This window comes from Mobula hypostoma, chromosome 5 (genome assembly GCF_963921235.1).
Source record: "Mobula hypostoma chromosome 5, sMobHyp1.1, whole genome shotgun sequence".
Taxonomy (NCBI): domain Eukaryota; kingdom Metazoa; phylum Chordata; class Chondrichthyes; order Myliobatiformes; family Myliobatidae; genus Mobula; species Mobula hypostoma.
The window spans coordinates 163,894,971-163,915,799 of NC_086101.1; the positions used below are offsets into that span (position 1 = coordinate 163,894,971).

The 20,829-nt window shown below is 42.3% G+C and overlaps 1 protein-coding gene across 4 annotated transcripts in view; it reads left to right on the top strand.

The window, feature by feature from the left end:
- pde8b (phosphodiesterase 8B) overlaps window positions 1–20,829 on the top strand; it is a 341,898-nt gene that overhangs the window by 108,309 nt on the left and 212,760 nt on the right. The window contains exon 1 of one of the 4 annotated variants that reach the window (XM_063049292.1): window positions 18,390–18,477. The exons of the other annotated variants lie outside the window; for them this stretch is intronic. The gene's annotated coding sequence lies outside the window, so the exon portion shown is untranslated. Of the gene's footprint in view, window positions 1–18,389; window positions 18,478–20,829 lie in introns of those variants that run through there. 4 annotated transcript variants of the gene reach the window in all.

Here is a 20,829-nt window from a genome sequence, read left to right on the forward strand (position 1 = left end):
AGGGGATGCTAGAAAGTGATAGGTGAAGCCAGGTGTGAGGGGAGGTGGGATAAAGTGGGAAGCTGGGAGTCGATAGGTGGGAACGGTAAAGGGCTAAAGAAGAAGGAGGAAACTGATAGGATAGGAGAGTGGGCCATAGGAGAAAGGGAAGGAGGAGGGGGCAACAAGAGAGGAGAAGAGAAGGGGTAAAGGGGAGCCAGAATGGGGAATGGAAAAAGAGAAGTGAAGAGAGGGGAGAAATTACCAGAAGTTAAAGGAAAAAGTGCTTTGACCAGCGGCCAATCTGGATGTCAGAAGTTTGGAGAGGAGGGAACTTTTATCAAGTCCACTGTCTGAGGATAAAAAGGCAGCAGTGGGTCATGGAAGCAAAAAAGAGCTTTTACCAGCAACCAATTGTCGTTTGGGATTGATTAGCCAGGGCAAATTAAAGGAAAGCAGGGGTAAGCACAGTGGCCGTTTTCTGAATGGACATAGTCAGGGTGGTGATCTTGAGGCTTTAGCTCTTTGAGGCTTCAGCGAAGAGAGACTTCACTCAGAGAAAGCAAAGGGAAGAAAAGCTCAAGATTTTTTTTCCCCTTCCCTTCCTTATATCTGCTCAGCGAGGACAATGAGGATGCCAGGCAGGGTAGTGAAATGCTCCTCTTGTGGGAAGGCAGGGAGACCTCCCCTCCAGTGTCCCTGGCGACTGCAACTGTGAGAAATGCATCCAGCTGCAGCTTCTAACAAATCGTGTTAAGGAGTTGCAGCTGGAACTGGATGAACTCCGGAGACTGAGGGGGTGATAGATAGGACATATAGAGAAGTAGAATACAGGAAATAGGGGGACAGTCAGGAAGGGGAAAGGGGATAAGGAGCCATTGCAGAGTATCCCTCTCAACAACAGGTATATCACTGTGGATGACCTAACACAGGAAAGTCACAGTGGCCGGGTCTCTGGCACTGAGTCTGCCTCTGTGACTCGGAAGGGAAAGGGCAGGGGAGGAGAAGAGGCACACTGTGCTGAGGGGATTTGTTAGTTAGTGGAATGAACAGGAGGTTCTGTTAGAACGAGATTCCTGGATGGTATGTTTCCTCCCAGGTACCAGACTCTGGGATATCTCGGATTGAGTCCTCAGCATTCTTACGTGGGAGGGTGAACAGCCAAAAGTTGTGGTCCATGCAGGTACCAATGACATGGGTAGGATGAGTGACGAGGTTCTAAATAAGGAGGCAGGGAGTTAGGTGCTAAGTTAAAGGGCAGGACCTCCAGGGTTGTAATCTCAGGATTGCTACCCATGTCACGTGCTAGTGAGGCTTAAACTATGAAGGTTATACAGTCTGATATGTAGCTAAGGAGTCAGTGTAGGAGGGAGGGCAGAAGATTTTTGGATCATTGGGCTCTCTTCCAGGGAAGGTGGGACCAGTACAGAAGGGATGGTTTGCACTTGAACTGGAGGGGGCCTAATATCCTTGCGGGAAGGTTTGTTAATGCTACATGATGAGGATAAACTGGAGTTGCAGGGGGTGGGAACCAGAGTGCCAGAACAGTTTGTGGAGGCAGATGTTGGTAAGACATCAGACAAAGTTAGGAATGATGGTACAACTAGTGTCCTGAGCTGCCTATACCTCAAAGGAAGAAGTATTGTAGGAAAGGTGGATAATAGAGCTGAAGATGAGGTTACTGCTTTACAAATAGAGGCAATGTGCAGTGGGTAGAGGCTGTTGATAGGACAAGATTGCAGTCAACATGAAGAGTTGCAGTGCAAAAGGTGGACAAAATCAAAAAGGTGAATACAGGACTGAAGGTGTTATATTTGAATGTGCTCAGTATATAGAATAAGGCAGATGAACTTGTAGCACAGTTGCAGGTTGGCAGGTATGATGTTGTAGGCATCAGTGAATCATGGCTGAAGGATTATATCTGGGAGCTTAATGTCCAAGGATACACATTGTTTTGAAAGGATGAGCAGGAGGGTTAATTTCTAGAGTGCCTACGTGATGACTTTGTAGAGCAGCTCATGGTTGAGCCTACCAGAGGATCAGCTATTCTGGATTGGGTGTTGTGCAATCAACCAGAATTGATTAGTGAGCTTCAGGTAAAAGAACCCTTAGGGGTAAGTGATCATAATATGATTGAATTCACTCAGAAATTTGAGAGGGAGAAGCTAACGTCAGATGTATCAGTGTTGCAGTGGGGTGGAGGGAATTACAGAGGTATGAGAGAGGAGCTGGTTAGAATTGATTGGAAAAGAAAACTGGCAGGGATGATGGCAGAGCAACAATGGTTGGAATTTCTGGAAGTAATTTGGAAAGCAGAAGGTATATACATCCCAAAGAGGAAGAAGATAGCAACAAGAGGAAGAAAGATGACACCAACAGTGGCTAACAAGAGAAGTCAAAGCCAACATAAAAGCCAAAGAGGGGGCATATAATAGAGCAAAAACTAGTGAGAGTTAGAGGATTGGTAAGCTTTTAAGAACCAGCAGAAGGTAACTAAAGAAGTCATTTAGAAGGTAGAGATGGAATCAGAAAATAAGCTGGACAATAATATGAACGAGGATACCAAAAGTTTCTTCAGATACAGTAAGTGTAAAGAACAGGCAAGAGTGGATGTTCTGGAAAATGATGCTGGAGAGGTAATAATGGGGAACAAGGAAATGGCGGATGGACTGAGTAGGTATTTTGGATCAGTCTTCACTGTGGAAGACACTAGCAGTATGGTGGAAGTTCCAGTTCTAAGGAGTCATGAAGTGTGTGAAGTTACCATTACCAGGATAAAGATTCTTAGGAAACTGAAAGGACTGCAGGTAGATAAGTCACCTGGACCAGATGGTATACACCCCAGAGTTCTGAAAGAGGTGGCTAAATAGATCATGGAAACATTAGTAATGATCTTTCAAGAATCACTGGATTCTGGAATGGTTCTAGAAGACTGGAAAATTGCAAATGTCACTCTATTCTTTAAGAAGGAAGAGGGGCAGAAGAAAGGAAACTATAGGCCAGTTAGTCTGACCTCAGTGGTTGGGAAGATGTTGGAGTTGATTACTAAGGATGAGGTCTCGGGGTAATTGGAAGCATATGATAAAATCTTGGTTTCCTTGAGGGAAAATCTTGCCTGATAAATCTATTGGAATTCTTTGAAGAAATAACAAGCAGGATAGACAAAGGAGAATCGGTTAATGTTATGTATTTGGATTTTCAGAAGGCCTTTGACAAGGCGCCATGCATGAGGCTGTTAAACAAGCTATGAGCCTATGGTATTACAGGAAAGATTCTAGCATAGATAAAGCATTGGCTGATTGGCTGGAGGCAAGGAGTGGAAGTAAAGGGAGCCTTTTCAGATTGGCTGCCAATGACTAGTGGTGTTCCACAGGGGTCTGTGTTGGGACTGATCCTTTTACGTTATATGTCAATGATTTTGACGATGGAATTGATGGCTTTGTTGCAGAGTTTGCAGACGATTTGAAAATAGGTGGAGGGGAAGGTAGTTTTGAGGAAGTAGAGAGGCTACAGAAGGACTTAGATGGATTTGGACAAAGAATTGGCAAATGGAATACAGTGTTGGGAAGTGCATGGTCATGCATTTTGGTAGAAGAAATGAAAGTGACGATTTTCTAAATGGATAAAAAAAATACAAAAAAAAACCTGAGTTGCAAAGGGACTTGGAAGTCCTTGTGCAAAATTCCCTAAAGGTTAATTTGCAGGTTTGGTCAATGGTGACGAAGGCAAAAGCAATGTTAACATTCTTTTCAAGAGGACTAGAATAGGACTAGAGGATGTATTGTTGAAACTTTATAAAGCACTGGTGAGGCCTTATTTGGAGTATTGTGAGCAGGTTTGGGCCCCTTATTTTAGAAAGGATGTGCTGAAACTGGAGGGGGTTCAAAGGAGGTTCACAAAAATTATTCCAGGATTGAATGGCTTGTCATATGAGGAGTGATTGATGGCTCTGGGGCCTGTACTACCTGGAATTCAGAAGAATGAAGGGTGACCTCATTGAAACCTATTGAATGGTGAAAGGCCTTGATAGACTGGATATGGAGAGAATGTTTCCTATGGTAGGAGAGTCTAAGACCAGAGGACACAACCTCAGAATAGAGGAATATTCTTTTAGAAGGAAGATGAGGAGGTATTTCTTTAGCCTGAGAGTGGTGAGTCTGTAGAATTTGTTGCCATAGACAGCTGCGGAGGCCAAGTCTTTATGTATATTTAAAACAGGTTAATAGGTTCTTGATTGGTCTGAGAATGGAGGCATACAGGGAGAAGCAGGAGATTGGGAATGAGAAATATTGGATCAGCCATGATGAAATGGCAGAATGGACTCTGGGCGAAATGGCCTAGTTTTGCTCCTATATCTTATGGTATAAATGGTTGTTCATGCCATCAGATTGGAGATTATCCAAATGGAGCATGAGATATTGCTCCTCCAATCTGAGAGTGATCTTATCGTGGCAATAGAGGCAGCCATGAACCAACATATGGGAATGAAGAGGGAATTAAAATGGTTGGCCACTAGGAAATCCTTCCAGTTTCTTCTTCAGCTTGTTATGTTTTCCATCTATCACCTCCCAACTTTTCTCTTCAACCCACCTATCATCCCCCTTATCCGATTTCATCCAGCACCTTCCAGCTTATACTCCTTGCCTTCCCCCCACCTTATTCTGGCTTCTTTTCCATTCCTTTCTACTCCCGATGAAGGGTCTCAGTCCAAAACATTGGCCGTATTTTCCTTACCATAAATGCTGCCTAACCCACTGAGTTCATCCAGCATTTTTTTTTGTGAGTTACTCTGCACTTCCAGCATCTGTAGAATCTCTTGAGTTTAACACTTGAGTATGATCTAATATCATTATGGAGATACATTTTCATGGTGACCAGAACTCGGCCTTCCAGGTCCAAAAGAACAGGCTGAAAGAGAAAGAAGAAAGGATAGTGCTGTCAATAAGGAAGATATCAGAGTGGTGTTGAGTCATAATGTGCAGGAAGTAGAGAGTAATGTAGACTTAGTTTGGGTTGAAATCATGAAAGCAGGAGAAAGAAGACCTGGGTGGGAACAATCCATAGGCCTCTAAAATATGTCCTCGTGATAAGGCAAAGAGTAAATGGGCAAATATGCTTGAAGTGAACTGCAATTGTCGTGGCATATTTTAATCCACATCTTGATTGGAGAAACTGAGCTGGCAAGTATATTGTAAAGGAAGAATGTGTGGAGTGTGCCAGCGATTGCATCGTATAACCTTACGTTATGGAGCTTTCTAGGGACAGGGCATTCCAGACTGGGTCAAGAGTAATAAGAAAGGACTAATAAAAGATCTTGTTAAAAATCCTCCTGTCACAGGGGTTCCTAACCTTTTATATGACATGGACCCCTACCATTAACCAAGGGGGTCCATAGACCCCAGGTTGGGGACCCATGCCCTAGGAGATGATGGCAACAGCACAACGGAGTGTAGTTTGAAGGTGAACAGCTTAGAATCAAAATTGCCTTCAACTTAAATAAGAAGAATTATAATGGTATGATGGTGGAGTTGTCCAATGTGAACTAGAGAAATGAGTAAGAGACAATTCAGAAGATGAACAGTAGTAGATAATTCAAACAGCTGGTCCATAACGCTCAGCAGGATTTTATCCCAATTGGAAAAAGGGACTTTATTTTTTTAAAAAAGTGGCACAATCAGAGGTTAAAAAAGGGCTTAAGGGTAATGTTAAATTAAAATGTAGGGATATCAATCGTAAGGGCTGGTGGCAGGCCAGTGGGCTGGAAAGTATTTGGGATCCAGTAGTGAAAGACTAAAAAGCTCATAAGTAGGGAGGGAAAAGTTCTTTAGAGAACTTGCATGTCATAGGCAAGTGTAATGTATGGATCTATTTCTTTCAGAGCAGTGACACCCCTCAGCACTACCCATTGATCTATTGTCTACGCATGCATATTTCTCTCTCTCTCTCTCTGTCTCTCTCTCGCTCTCTCTCTCGCCCCTCTGTCCCCAATGTGAATACCAGTTAAAGCCATCTCCTGTGTGCATGCTTTTATTTAATTGATATGTAGTTGCATAGACACAACAGAAAGTAAACAACATTTGTATGGATATACAAATAGGAAGAAGATTACTAAGGTATGTGTGGGAGCTTAAGGGAATGAGGCAGTTGAATTAATAATAGGGAACAGAGATGGCAGATCCGTTATATCAATTTTTTTTGTCTCAGTCTTTACCCGAAAGAGTATTGCCTAATATAACAGATGGGTTGATTTCTAATAAAGTGGACAAACTTGTGAAAAGCACAATCACAAGGAATAAAGTACAGAGAAACTCCTGGGCCTAAAAACAGACAGATTGCTGGAACATCAAGCAAGGTGTTAGAAGAAATTGATACAGGGGTAGAGGATCGATTTCAGTGAACTTTTTTTTGAAGCTTGTCAAATTCCCGGAGGGTACCAGAAAATTGGAAAATAGACTGTGTTGACTCCCTTATTCAAGAAGGGAGAAAGATAGAAGATGGGGAGCTATAGACAGTTGGTTTAACATCTGTTATTGGCAAAATGCTTGAGTCAAAAATTAAAAAGGAAATGCCTAATAATTTCGGGAAAGCTGAATATAATCAAATGTGGTCAGTATAATTTTGTGGAAAGTAAATTGTGTATGACAAATTTTCTCAAACTCTTTGAGGATATGCTGAGAAGATTTGTTAGAGAGGAACCAGTAGACATAGTATATTTAGATTTCCAAAAGACATTTGACAAGGTGGTGTACAATAGGCTGCTACATAAACTTAGAGCCCAAGGTATTAGAGTATGTCAGTGTGGATTGAGATCTGACCATCATGTAAGAAAAGTTGGGATAAATGGGTCATTTTCTTTTGGTCTGGAAGAATGTAACTAGTGTTGTATTCCAGTGACTTGACCTTCACTTGTTCATTATGTACATTGATGTCCTGGGGGAAGAAGCAAAATTTAAAGCTCCCATCTTTGCTGATTTCAAATAGGTGAAGGGCATATTGTGATAAGGATATTGTGATTCTGTTATATGAATAGATAGGGAGTGTATGGGGTGTCAGGGAGGGGTAGCACCTCTGGTGGGGGAACATGTTGCATCCTTTTCAGAGCAGTTTGCCCACCTTTGGTCCCCACCTGGCACTCAGCTCTCACCTGTGGCTCCCCGTAGCTGTTTGCATGCAACAGCGGCCACACCCCGGGCAATGGCTTGGACATGCCGGCTAAACCAGGTGAGGGTAGCCGACGGGTCTCAAACCCTCGGTGTGATAGGGGGTTGTCTATCCCAGCATGTGAAGACAGACTCCTGCGGATTGAGCGGACGAGACCAATGGAAGGTCCAACGATCAAGAAGGCGGTCTCTGCAAGTGTTGTGGAACGCGTAGAGCGTGACAAGACACAGAAGATGTCCTGGTCATCCACTGCGCCTAGCCCCATCTCCAGCCGTCTAGACTCTGTCTTGCCACTGGATCCAGATGGGAATTGAGAAGAGAGAGTGAGGCTGACGCTGCTCAACTCTCCCTCGCTTAAATCCAAATCAAGCGCTAGTCTCGACACCAAAAGCTGGCTGGTGGCACAGTGACATCAGCACCGGACTCCAGCAGCGAAGGCTCCCAAGTTCAGATCCAGTCGAGCCGCTCCCGGGCACGCTTTCCATCCGTGCCGAGTTGAGTGTCGAGCTAGCAACTCGACCTCGTAAAAAGTACTAATGGTGTCGAGGTCTTCATCGATGTCGATGGACGAACCTTATGAATAGGTAGGGTGTATTTCTGACAAATGGAGTTTAATGTTGAGAAGTATGAAGTCATACTCTTTGGCAAAATGAATTATGATCAAAAGTATTTTCTAAATTGAAAAAAGTGACTGCAAATGAGTGAAGCCCAGAGGAATCTTTTGGTATTATTGTCACATGTAGTGAAAAGCTTGTCTTGCATAATGTTTATACAGATCAAATCATTACACGGTGCATTGAGCTAGAATAACGGTAAAACAGTAACAATGCAGAATAACGTGTAAAAGCTACTAAAAAAAAAATCGTAGTGTAGGTAAATGATAAAGTGCAAGATTATTATGAGGCCAGGAGTCCACCTTATCATACAAGTGGTCCATTCAAGAGCCTTATAACAGTGGGCTACAAGATATCCTTTTGCTTTTGTAACTTCTATTTAATGAGAGAGGGAAGAAGAAAGCTTGTTAGGGTAGGTGGGGTCTTTGATTTATACTGGCTGCTTTACTGAGGCAGTGAGAAGTATAGACAAAGTCCATGGAAAGGAGGCTGATGCCTTTGAGCTTTGTCCACTACTCTCTGTGTTTCTTACCATCAGACGCAGAGCAGTTGCCATACCAAGCAATAATGCGTCCAGACGAAATGCTTTCTGTGGTCCATCAGTTGAAAGGTAGGAAGACTTGATGGGGACATGCTGAATTTCTTTAGCACCCTGAGGAAGTGGAGGTATTGGTTAGGTTTCTTGGACATGCATCAACGTGGTTGGTTCAGGACAGTCCATTGGTGATGTTCACACCTGGGAACCTGAAGCTCTCAACTTTACACCTTTGTAGACAGGGTACATGTGCATCTTTCTGAAGTCAATGACCAGCTCTTTTATATTGTTGACATTGCAAGAAAGGTTGTTGTCATGACATCATGTCATTAAGCTCTCTATCACCTTCCTGTACCCTATTCATTGTTACTTGAAACGTAGCCCACTGCAGTGATATCATCTGCAAACTTGTGGATAGAGTTGGAGCAGCATCTGGCCATGAGTAACGAGTGTACAAAGAGTAGAGTAGGAGGAGGAAGACGCAGCATGGTAGAGCACCAGTGTTTAGAAAAACCATGGGGGATGTGTTGCTGCCTATTTTTACTGACTGCAGTCTGTTGGTCAGGACGCCAAGAATCCAGCTGCAAAGGGAGGCATTAACTCCCAGGATCCAAAGTTTAATAATGAGTTTGCTTGGATTAATAGTATTGAAGGCAGAACTGTGATCAATAAACAGTCTGGCGTAGGTGGCTTCACTGTACAAATGCTCTAGAGATGAGTGTAGGGTCAGGGAGATGGTGTCTGCTATAGACCTGAATTCAGTGGGAGGCAAATTATAGTGGGTCAAGGTTGCCTGGAAAGCTGGGGTTGATGCATGTCATGACCACTGTCCCTGCAAGCTTCAAGGCAACCACCTTCATTCCATTGCTCAAAAGAGCACTGGTAACTGGCCTAAATGATTACCACTCTGTGGCACTGAATTGAACAATCATGAGGTGCTTTGAGAAGCTGGTATAGGATCATGTAAAATGTCACCTTCCAGCCACACTGGACCCTTTCCAATTCACCTACTGTTAAAACCAGTGCACTGAGATGCCATAGCCTCAGCCCTGCACTTTGTCCTGTGCTACCTTGAAAGCAATGCCTCATTCGCTAGGATACTGCTCATTGACTTCAGCTCGGTATTTACTACGATCATCCCTCAAAGGCTGGTGAGTAAACTGTCCTCATTGGAATGCAGCTCTCCTCTCTGCAACTTGAACTTGGACTTCTTAACGGTACAACCCCAGTCAATGCGAGTTGGGAGCAACGTCTGTAGCTCTATCGTGCTGAGCGCTGGTAGCCCCCCCCCCCCCCCCGGGTTGTATGCTCTGCCCCTGCTGTTCACGTTGCTGAGTCTTGGCTGCACTGCCAGATTCAGCACATTTCAACTGTATTTCATTGGGAATTTAAGGAGATTTGATACAGCACCAAAGACGCTGGCGGATTTCTACAGACGTACCATAGAGAGCATTCTAATTGGATGCATCACCGTCTGGTGTCGGGGGAATCACTGCACAGGATCGAAATAAGCTGCAGGAAGCTGTGAACTCCATCAGCTCCATCATGCGCACTCGCCTTCCCAGCATCCAGCATATCTTCAAGGAACGATGCCTCAGAAAGGCAGCATCCATCGTTAAGGAGCCCCATCACCCAGGACATGCCCTCTTCTCATTGCTACCATCAGGGAGAAGGCACAGGAGCCTGAAGGCACACACTCAATGATTGAGGAACAGCTTCTTCCCCTCTGCCATCAGATTTCCGAATGGATGTTGAACCCATGTACACTACCTCACTACTTTTTACTCTTTTTGTGCTATTTATATAACTTTAAATTTTATGTGTGTGTGTGTATGATTTCCAATTTAAAGTTTTTATTATTATGCTGTCACATAACACAAATTTCACAACATAGGCCAGTGCTATTAAATCTGATTCTGAATTTGCATCATCAAGTTGCAATTGGGACTGTTTGAGGAGTTTTAAACTAGAGTTGCAGGGGGATGGGAACAAGAGTGCCAGAATGAATAGTGGAGACATGTTATAAAGACCTCAGACAAAGTCAGGAATCAAAAGGTTGAGCATGGTGCAACTAATGTTCTGAGCTGCGTATGTTTCTCTTTTTTTTTTGTAATTTATTTTTTATTGAAGTTCATCATCAAACATTTCCATAAGATGTATTTCAGATATTGTACATATATATCATATAGTCATATTTGCCACAAATCTTCACATAATATTTATCTGAGGTATATGCTTATAGAAAAGAGAGGAAAGAGAAAATGCAAGAACTATTGTAGGAAAGACAGGTGAGCTCAGGTCACAGATCAACACATGGAATTATGATATTGTGGCCATTAGTAAGACTTGGTTGCAGAAGGGGCAAGACTGACAGATCAATGTTCCAGGGTTCTGTTGTTTTACACACAACAGAATGTGAGGGATTAAAGGGTGGAGGGGTGACACTACTAGTCAGAGAAAATATCACAGCAGTGTCCAGTCAGGATAGACTGGAGAACTTGTCTAATGTGGCTTTATGGGTAGAATGGAGGAATAAGAAAGGAATGACCACATTAATGGGGCTACATTGTAGACCACCTAACAGTCCACGGGATCTAGAGGAACAAATTTGTAGAGAGATCACAGACTATTGCAATAAATGAGGTTGCTATAGGGGGTGATTTTAACACTACACATATTGACTGAGAATCCTATATTGTAAAAGGACTAGATGAGATAGAGCAACATTCACAACACACTGGAGGACCTCAGCAGGTCGGGCAGCATCCGTGGAAACGATCAGTCAACGTTTCAGGCCAGAACCCGATGAAGGAATATAGGATAAATATAGGAAAGGATAGTTCTGGTCTGTGGATTGAGATTCTAAATTGGAGAAAGGCCAATTTTGATGGTATCAGAAATGATCTGGCAAGTATGGATTGGGACAGGCTGTTTTCTGGAAAAGGTGTACCTGCTAAGTGGGGGGCCCTCAAAAGTGAAATTTTGAGTATAAAGCTTGTCTGTGCCTGTCAGAATAAAGGGTAAGGATAACAGGTTATGGAACTTTGGTTTTTAAGATATATTGAGGCCCTAGTTAAGAAAAAAAAGATGCATAACAGGTATAGGCAAGTAGGAATAAATAAGGTACTTATGGAGTATAAAAAATGCAGGAGAACACTTAAGAAAGCAATCAGGAGGGCTATAAGAAGTTATGAGGTTGCCCCACCATAGAAGCTGAGAATCTTAAGGGATTCTACAGATGTGTTAAGAGCAAAAGGATTGTAAGCAACAATATTGGTCCTCTGAAAAATCAGAATTTTCCAGAAGCATGGAGCCAAAAGAAATGGGAGAGATCTTAAATGGATTTTTTGCATCTCCGGTTACTCAGGAGACAGACAAGGAGTCTATAAAAGTGAGGCAAAGCAGCAGCAAGGTCATGGGCCCTTTACACATTACAGAGGAGGAAGTGTTTGCTGTCTTGAGACAAATTAGGGTGGATATATCTCCAAGACTAGACAAGGATCCTGTGGGAGACAAGTGTAGAGGCCCTAGCGACGATATTTAAATCATCCTTGGCAGAAGACTGGAGAATAGCTAATGTTGTTCTGCAGTTTAAGGAATGCTCTGAAAAATAAACCAGCAAATTACAGGCCAGTGAATTTGACATAGTAGTGGGAAAGCTGTCGGAAGATATTCCAAGAGACTGGATATAGGGGTATTTGGATAGGCAGGGACTGATTAGGGATAGTCAGCATGGTTTTGAGCATGGTATATAATGTCTAACCAATGTTATGGAGACTTTTGAGGAAGTTACCAGGAAGATTGATGAAGGAAAAGCAGTGGATGTTGTCTACATGGACCTTAGCAAGGTATTTGACAAGGTCCCGCATGGGAGGTTGATCAATTCGGTAGCTTGGCATTCAAGATGAGATAGTAAATTGGATTAAACATTGGCTTTGTGGGACAAGCCAGAAAGTAGTGGTAGATGGTTGCCTCTCTGACTGGAGGACTGCAGGGTCTGTTGTTGTTTGTCATCTATATGAATGATCTGGATGATAATGTGGTTAACTGGATCAGCAAATTTGCAAATGACACCAAGATTAGGGATTTAGTGGATGGCAAGGAAGACTATTGGAGCTTGCAATGGGATCTGAACTAGCTGGAAAAATAGGCTGAAAAATGGCAGATAGAAGTTAATGCAGTCAAGTGCAAGGTGTTGCTGTTCAGTAGGACCGACCAGGGTAGGTCTTACACAGTGAACTGTAGGGCACTGAGGATTCCAGTAGAACGAAGGGATCTGGGAGTACAGGTCCATAATTCATTGAAAGTGATGGCGCTGATAGATAGGGTCGTAAAGAAAGGTTTTTGCACATTGGCCTTCATAAATCGAAGTATTGAGTACAGGAGATGGGATGCTACATTGATGTTTTATAAGATGTTGATGAGGCTTAATTTGGTGTATTTTCAGCAGATTTGGTCACCTATCTCAAGGAAAGATGTAAATAAAGTTGAAAGAGTACAGAGAAAATTTATAAAGATGTTGCTGGGACTGGAGGACTTGTAGATTAGGACTTTATTCCTTGGATTGTAGAAGATTGAGAGGAGATTTGATAGAGGTATATAAAATGATGAAGGTTATAGATTGGGTAAATGCAAGCAGGCTTTGTCCATTGAGGTTGGGCGGGACTACAACCAGAGGTCATAGGCTGAAAATGTTAAGGGGAACGTGAGGGGAAATGCCGTCACTGAGAGCGTGGAACAAGCTGCCTGTGCAAGTGGTGCATTTTCAAAGTTTAAGTGAAGTTTGGATGGGCCGGATGTTTGTCAATGAGACTACGCAGTTTAAATGTTGTGTTTGTGCACAATTACATATCAATTAAATAAAAACACACACGTGAGAGAAGACTTTAACTGGTGTATTCACATTGCAATGAGAGAGGAGAACAATGTGCATATATAGACAACACTACATGCAGAGACAACAGTGCATGCGCAGACAACAGGTCAATATATGGATCTGGGGGGAGGTCTCCGCTCTAAAACAAATAGATCCATACACTTCCTCCCCCTTTAGATTAATGCAACATAACACTGTATATGTACAAAACATTCAATTTCCCTTTCGTGAACCCATATTCCAAGTAAACATGCTTTCACGATAATAGTCCATAACTAACTTCACAGTTCTAAAGATTCAGTCTTTTGGGTGGTGCTCTGTTTTTTTCAGGATAGCGCCTCTGGACCTGTGGAGTGGCATCAGGTTAGGTAGGTGTCTTGTCTAAGACAATGTTTTCGGTTTCTGGTATCATGTTGCTGTCAGTGATGTGATCATCACTGAGGGGCAAGTCTGGTGACTGTAATGTGTCCGTCTTGTTGGGTGCAGTCAACTTGGGTGTGTTCTATGGTTGAGCATCCAGTATCTGTTCCACATGATGTCTCCATGTCCGATCTCCAACATCCACTATGTACATGAGTGGTCCAGTTCTTGTAGCTGTCCTACTGTGTGTCCACTTGTCTTCTCGGTTATCACACGCTAGGTCTTCCTGCCCAATTTTGAAGCTCCTTGCTGTTTCACTTAGCAATTGGCTGAACTGTTTATTCTGCACTCTGCTCCGTAGATCCTGTTTCTGGATGTCTATGCAAGATCTCAGATTCCTGTTCATGAACAGCACTGCAGGTGTTTGATTTGTCGTCACGTGGACAGAGTTCCGATATACAAAAAAGAAGTTGTCCACCTTGTGCTGAGAGAAATGTCCTCCTTGTCCATCGCTTTGATGGACTTCTTGAAGTCTTGGATAAGCCTTTCAGCTAACCCATTTGTTGCTGACTTGAAATGTCTGATGCCATTTTTCTTCATGAACAGTAGGAATTCTTCTGACATGTGTTGTGGTTCGTTGTCACTCACAATTGGTTCTGGTAAGCCGTTTCTGGTGAGGATGGTCCTCAGAGCAGAGATGGTCTTTGCTGAGGTGGTTGATTTCATTGATATAACCTCCAGCCACTTTGAATGAGCATCCACATCAATCAGGGATATGGAATCCATGAATGGCCCAACAGAATCAATATGTACTCGTTGTCATGGTAATGACAGCCACTCCCACAGGTGTAACGGTGCCTGTAGAGGTGCATTTTGAACTTTATGGCATCCCGAACTGCTTTCGGCCAAGTATTTGATCCGTTTCTCAAACACCACCTAATTAGCATTAAGTAGCTGTGACAACCTCTGGTTAGTGCTACCATTTGGGCTGCAGTTGCCTGTTGATGCCACACTGAGCTTTGATTGAGTGTCAGTGTAGCTGGATTTTTCTCGACCATTCACGTCCGAAAAGTGCTGGCTCTCCACTTTTCAGTACATAATCCTCTAACTGCTGTGTTTGGCCTCCATACATCACACTTACTTTCAGTTTGCCTTTGGGAGACACTTTTTCACCTGTGTAAGTCTTTAGTATCAATGAGGTTTTCTCTAATGGTGCCTTAGAAAACAGTCTGTTGTAGTCAACCTCTGGAATTATGGACAAAGTTGACCCTGTATCCAGCTCTATTTTCAGTTTTACACCAGACACATCTATTGTGATCCAGCTGATTTTGTGATCTGCTTCATTTATACCATGAAGTCCTAGGCATGACAATTCACCTTTGTCAGACTCTATGCTAGTGGTCACCAACCTTTTTAAGCCCAAGATCCCCTACCTTGACCTCAGTGATCTACCTACTAAATCGTTTAGAGAAAAAACAGCTCAGATTGTACTTCCAATTTGAGGCCTTTTATTTGGGTGAATTGTATTTGAATTGCACAAAATACTTTTGTCAAACTTTCAAATTAATTCAAACAAGAAAACACTGTAACTAGCATATCAAACAGGCCATAGGTGTCTTTCTTTAAGAATATTACAATATTCACACCTCTAATTCTAAGTTTCATTATTTAACTTTATTTCAACACGAAAAATAAATGAATAAAAATTGACCGTTGCACTCAGTGTGATGACTGGGCTGAATACTTTCTGCTAGTTCCCTGAAATTTGGCTCATAACTACAGACAGCCAGTCTGAGACAGTCTGTGAGGTATCGGGTTGCCAACTGTCCCGTATTCCTCCCGCTGAGGCAGAACGTTCCTATGAAACCTTTCGTGCCGAAATGCTTTACACTGAAGAAGCAATTACCATTAATTTATATGGAAAAAAAATTTTGAGCATTCCCAGACCCAAAAAAACCTACCAAATCATACCAAATAATACATAAAACCTAAAATAACACTAACATATAATAAAAGCAAGAATGATGTGATAAATACACAGCCTACATAATGTAGAAATAATGAAAATTAAGCCAAAACCGATTTGTGGGGTAAAAAAATCAGCACATATGTGCATGCGCACTTAGGTGCCCGCGCAAGACTTCATGGTCGTGGTAGACTTTCTCGGGGTAAACACAAATGTCCCGGGTTTTGACTGCTACTTTTGGCTGTTATTTGGGAGTGAGAAAGTTGGCAACCCTAGTGAGGTGTCTGTCAGTAAGTCAGCTCCTGTACTTAGATTTAATAATTTTCATCTGTGAAAATGCAATTTCACATAGATTAGTTAACCCAAAGTAGGCACTGACTTTTAGTGATATAAAACCAACGCGCACACCGTGCATTGCTCGGGCCCCATCAGTAGTAATTGCCACCAGTTTATGAATGGGGATGTCATTTACACGGACATATTTTTTAAACTCATTGTAGATATCCTCTCCTCTCGTTCTTTCCTTTAATTGCAAAAGAATGAGGAAGTCCTCCTTTGTTGTAAAATCCTGGAAAGCCATTCTGACAAATACAACAAGCTGAGCTGTTTGCATTACATCCACGGATTCATCGAACTGTAGTGAAAAATATCCATGTCCTCTGACAGTGACTCTACCCTCCTTGTCACTGTTGCAGGGCCAAGCAGTATATTACGTATTGCGGTTGTGATGCCGTTTTTGTTTTTAAAGTCATTAAAACAGTCTCTGTGGTAATGGCCATTGCTTCCTTGAATAAATCGCCATCTGTAAAAGGCTTCTTGTGTTTAGCCAAAAGACAACTTACACGAAATGATGCTTCAATAGCAGACTTATTTTGAGCAGCATGTTTTGTGAAAAACGATTGCTGGGCCTTCAACCCCGATTTCAGCTCAACTTTCCAGGCACGGATCGCGCTCTTTGGGGGGGGGGGGTAAGAGTCTTTAAATTCCTGGTGGTTGGTGTTGTGGTGCCGCTCCAGATTCCCTCTTTTAGTCAGTGCTTGTGTTTGGTGCCACAACATACATACTCACTTGACTTTCACCAAGGTAAACAGAAATTCCTCGCCCATTCTGGATGGAATTTATACGTTTTCGCCTTCTTTCGTGGAGCCTCCGCCATGCTATCAGGATATCACGAGCGATTGCCGATTGCATCGTCATTGATCTGGGCCGACATTTACATGCCAGGCAGCACCTAATTAATTAGCTTGTTTATGTTGGCTTTTTTTCTTAAAGATGTGCTGTGTGCATCCTGACTACCGCTGTACCACTGCATGCTTCGCGGCCCGGAGGTTGGGGACACTGCCATATATTGATGTTTGCGACAGTCTGTACTCTTATCTAATCTGATTGGTCACTTTGATGCAGCACAGGCTACGCTGAAAACGCGGTGCATGGCGAGGGAGCTACACACATGCGCACTGGGCAGAAAGAACGGAACTAAACCCCCGCAACCGGGAAACAATCTCTCTTTACAAACAGCTTTTTAGTGAAAATATTGCTATATTACCATTATCCTAATTAGTATTACTTACTTTTATAATGCTCACATTACAACAGTATTTGTGTATTTATTTTTGATTTTTCTTCGGGAACTACTGCGAAAGTCTCAAAGATCGACCGGTCGATCGCGATCGACGGGTTAGCGACCCCTACTCTATGCTGTCTTATTATGTTTTACATTTGGTAACTTTATGCATTTGTTCAGTTTTGTGTTTTGATACTTTTCACACGGTTGTGCTGTTTGTCTGTCTTGCACAGTCTCTCTATGTGACCTTGTCTGTGACACTTTCTGCAGACTTTTTCTTTGAACCAGTAGTCATTTGCATCACGAAAGGATTTGCCACATCGATAACATTTCTGGATTTTTGCACCATTCAGGGACATTTTGTGCATTTCACATTCTAACCTCGTTTTCTGTAGTTCTGCTGCACTCTCTAACAATATTGCAACGGTCAATGTCCACTCTGTTAGGTCTCTTTTGGATAATAGCCTCTTTTGAGTGCTTTGACTATACATGTCACATACAAGCCTGTCCCTTATTGCATCAGAAAAAAAACATCTCTAAAGTCACAGTACTGGGAAAGTTTGCGCAGTTCTGCAATGTATTCCGAAATGCTTTCATCTTCTGACTCGCAAACATGAGAAAATCGGCAGATGCTGAAAATTCAAGCAACACACACAAAATGGTGGTAGAACACAGCAGGACAGGCAGCATCTATAGGAAGCGGTACAGTCGACGTTTCCGGCCGAGACCCTTCGTCAGGACTAACTAAAAGAAGAGATAGTAAGAGATTTGAAAGAGGGAGGGGGAGGGGGAAATCCGAAATGATAGGAGAAGACAAGTGGGGGAGGGATGGAGACAAGATCTGGGAAGTTGATTGGCTAAAGGGAAACAAAGCTGGAGACATGGGAGAAAGAAAGGGGGAGGGGAGCACCAGTGGAAGATGGAGAGCAGGCAAGGAGTGATTGTGAGAGGGGGAAAAAAGGGGGGAATAATAAATGAATAAATAAATAAAATAGGGGATGGGGTAAGAAAGGGAGGAGGGGCATTAGCGGAAGTTAAAGAAATTAATGTTTGTGCCATCAGGTTGGAGGCTACCCAGATGGAATATAAGGTGTTGTTCTTCCAACCTGCGTGTGGCTTCATCTTGACAGTAGAGGAGGCCGTGGATAGACATACAGAATGGGAATGGGACGTGGAATTAAAATGTGTGGCCACTGGGATATTCTTCCCCCTATGTGTGACATTTACTTGGAGTGTTGCAGATGAAGGGCCGGAAGCATTGCTGAGGATCCCTACCACCCATCCCAAAATCTCTTCGACCCATTACTGCCAGGAAGGAGAGACGGAAGTATCAGGACTAGGACCGCCAGACTGAGTAACAACTTATTCCCTCAGATTGTGATACTAGTGAATACCCTGTCACCAACAAGGTCTCATCACCAGGTCAGCATGCTGTTTGCTGTATACTGTACTGTTTACATTTTTAATGATATTTTATTGTTTATAGTAATATTTTGGTTTATGTGCTGTGTGTGTTACATGTTTTGTGGGTGCACTGTGGTCTGAAGAACATTTTGTTTGGTTCTATATGTAGTCAGATGACAATAAGCTCCAACTTGACCATCCACTTGAAGGACTTCATGATGGTAGATGTCAGAGCCACTGGATGATAGTTGTTAAGGCAAGTTTTCTTGGGTACTGGTAGGACAGTGGTTTTCTAAAGCAGGAGGAAACCACAGCCTGAAGCAGGGAGAGGTTAAAAATGTTTTCACATACCCCTGCACAGGATCTAAGGGCATGGATATAGGTGTTTTATTGCATGAACCACAAAATTAGTTGGCAGTGCAATGAGTAGTTAAGAAGGCAAATGGTATTTTGTCCTTTATTCTGAAGGGGTTGGTGTTTAAAAATATTTTGTTAAAGTTGTACAGGTTGTTTTGGCCGCATTAGGAATACTCTGCACAGGCTTAGTCCCCTTACCTTTCACTAACAAAAGGATATAGTGTTATTGGAGGCAAAAGAGATGCACTAAGGTGCTTCCTCAGAGGGGAGCATTTTCATATCAGCAGAAGTCTTACAGTCTTGATCTGTACTCCTTGGAGTTTAGAAGAATTATGCGTGCCCTTGTATGTAAAATTCTGAAGAAGGTTGACAGAGGAGATGTTGAGATGGTTTCATGAGTGGGACAGTTATGAATAAGGGGATATTGCTAGAAAATAAAGGATTGGTTATTTAAAACTGAGTTGCATGGAAATTTCTCTAGGGTCATGACTCTGGAAGTTTCTGCTTCTGGGCTTTGTGGATACCAGTTTATAAGATGGTGAAAGACAAATATTTTAAAGATTGAGGGTTGTGTTAAACTGGCTGAGGCCAGCATTGATCAACCCTGATCATATTGAATGGTAGGGTAGGCTCATGGGGCCTGGTGGCCTGCTCCTGTCGGTGTTCCTTTTTGTGGGTGGAACTGGAGTAGGGACCCTCTATATCATAAGATGCTGCTTTCAAATAGATCGTAGATATGTAACACAGGGTTAGTTGATATCTAAAATAGCAATCTGTCGGACTGGACGGACTGGGTTTGTTAACCAAGCCCCTGAAAATCAAATAACAAAGTGAACCTTTTAAACAGAATGCAAGTAACTTTCTCCTTAAGAACCAAACAATATTTCATAAAACCGGCTACTGGTACAAGACATCCATTTCCATGGGGGGACTAGGAGGAACTATTCCTGGAAATGGAATGGGGTTAGATAAAAACGAGGTGTTTTCTTGCTGTAAGTAGGGAGAAGCTGTTTTCATTGGCAAGAGAGAAAGTAACCAATGGATAACTACTTAAGACAACTTTCAAAAAGATTGAGTCAGCAGATTATTTTTAAACCACTGCCTGAAAGGTTGATGGAAGCAAATTCAGTTTTTCACAAGGAAAAAAAAATGAATATGTGCTGGAAAGATGCAGTTTGGCAGCTATTTGAAAAGGGTAGAGAATGAAAACTAATCAGCCAGCCCTTTTCAGAGTAAACTACAAGGCCATGCTACAGACAAAACTGTCCACCTTTTATGAGATCTGCTGCAGAGCTCCTGGGTATCTAAGCATTTTGGAACCATAATATGTTTCTGTATTTTAAATAAATCTCTTTTAAAGTTCACTGGAGAATCTATATTATTAGAAACATGATTAACAATAAAATGAAAACATGAAATGCTGTAGATTTCAGGTCGGGTAGCATTTGTGGAGACAGAAAAAGAGTTAGTTTCAACCCAAAGATCTTTCATAAATGCTGAAGGTCAGGTTGCAGTTGAATGACTTACAATTTGTATATTCTGACCATAAATGTACTCGCACAGTGAGTCAATTTCATCACGTAGAACGAATATTGGGGCTGACTTCAGAGGTTAGAAAATGTATTAGCAAAACCTATTTAGAGGCATAATAAATGAAAGGAAAGGTTTGTACTAACTTAGCAATGCACTAGCTGGAGGATAAAGAAACAAGGCTCATGGGCGACCAGGAAAGACAAATTGCTTGATAATAAAAATATTTCAGAAATTGGAGCGGTAATGTATAAGCCTGTTTGGAGACTGAGGAAAGGAGAAATTGATAGAACATAATGAATGTGAGCTGTGTAAATTCCACACAGAATAGTAGCAAAGAGATCTGGCTCCAGCAAAAGGAACAGAGGAATCTAACAGTAAAATAAAGGCCAAGTGCTGGAGATCCAAAATAAATACAGAAAATGCTGGATTAGGGAGCTTCTAAGGAGAGAGAAAAAACAATGTTTCAGGTCAGTGACCTTT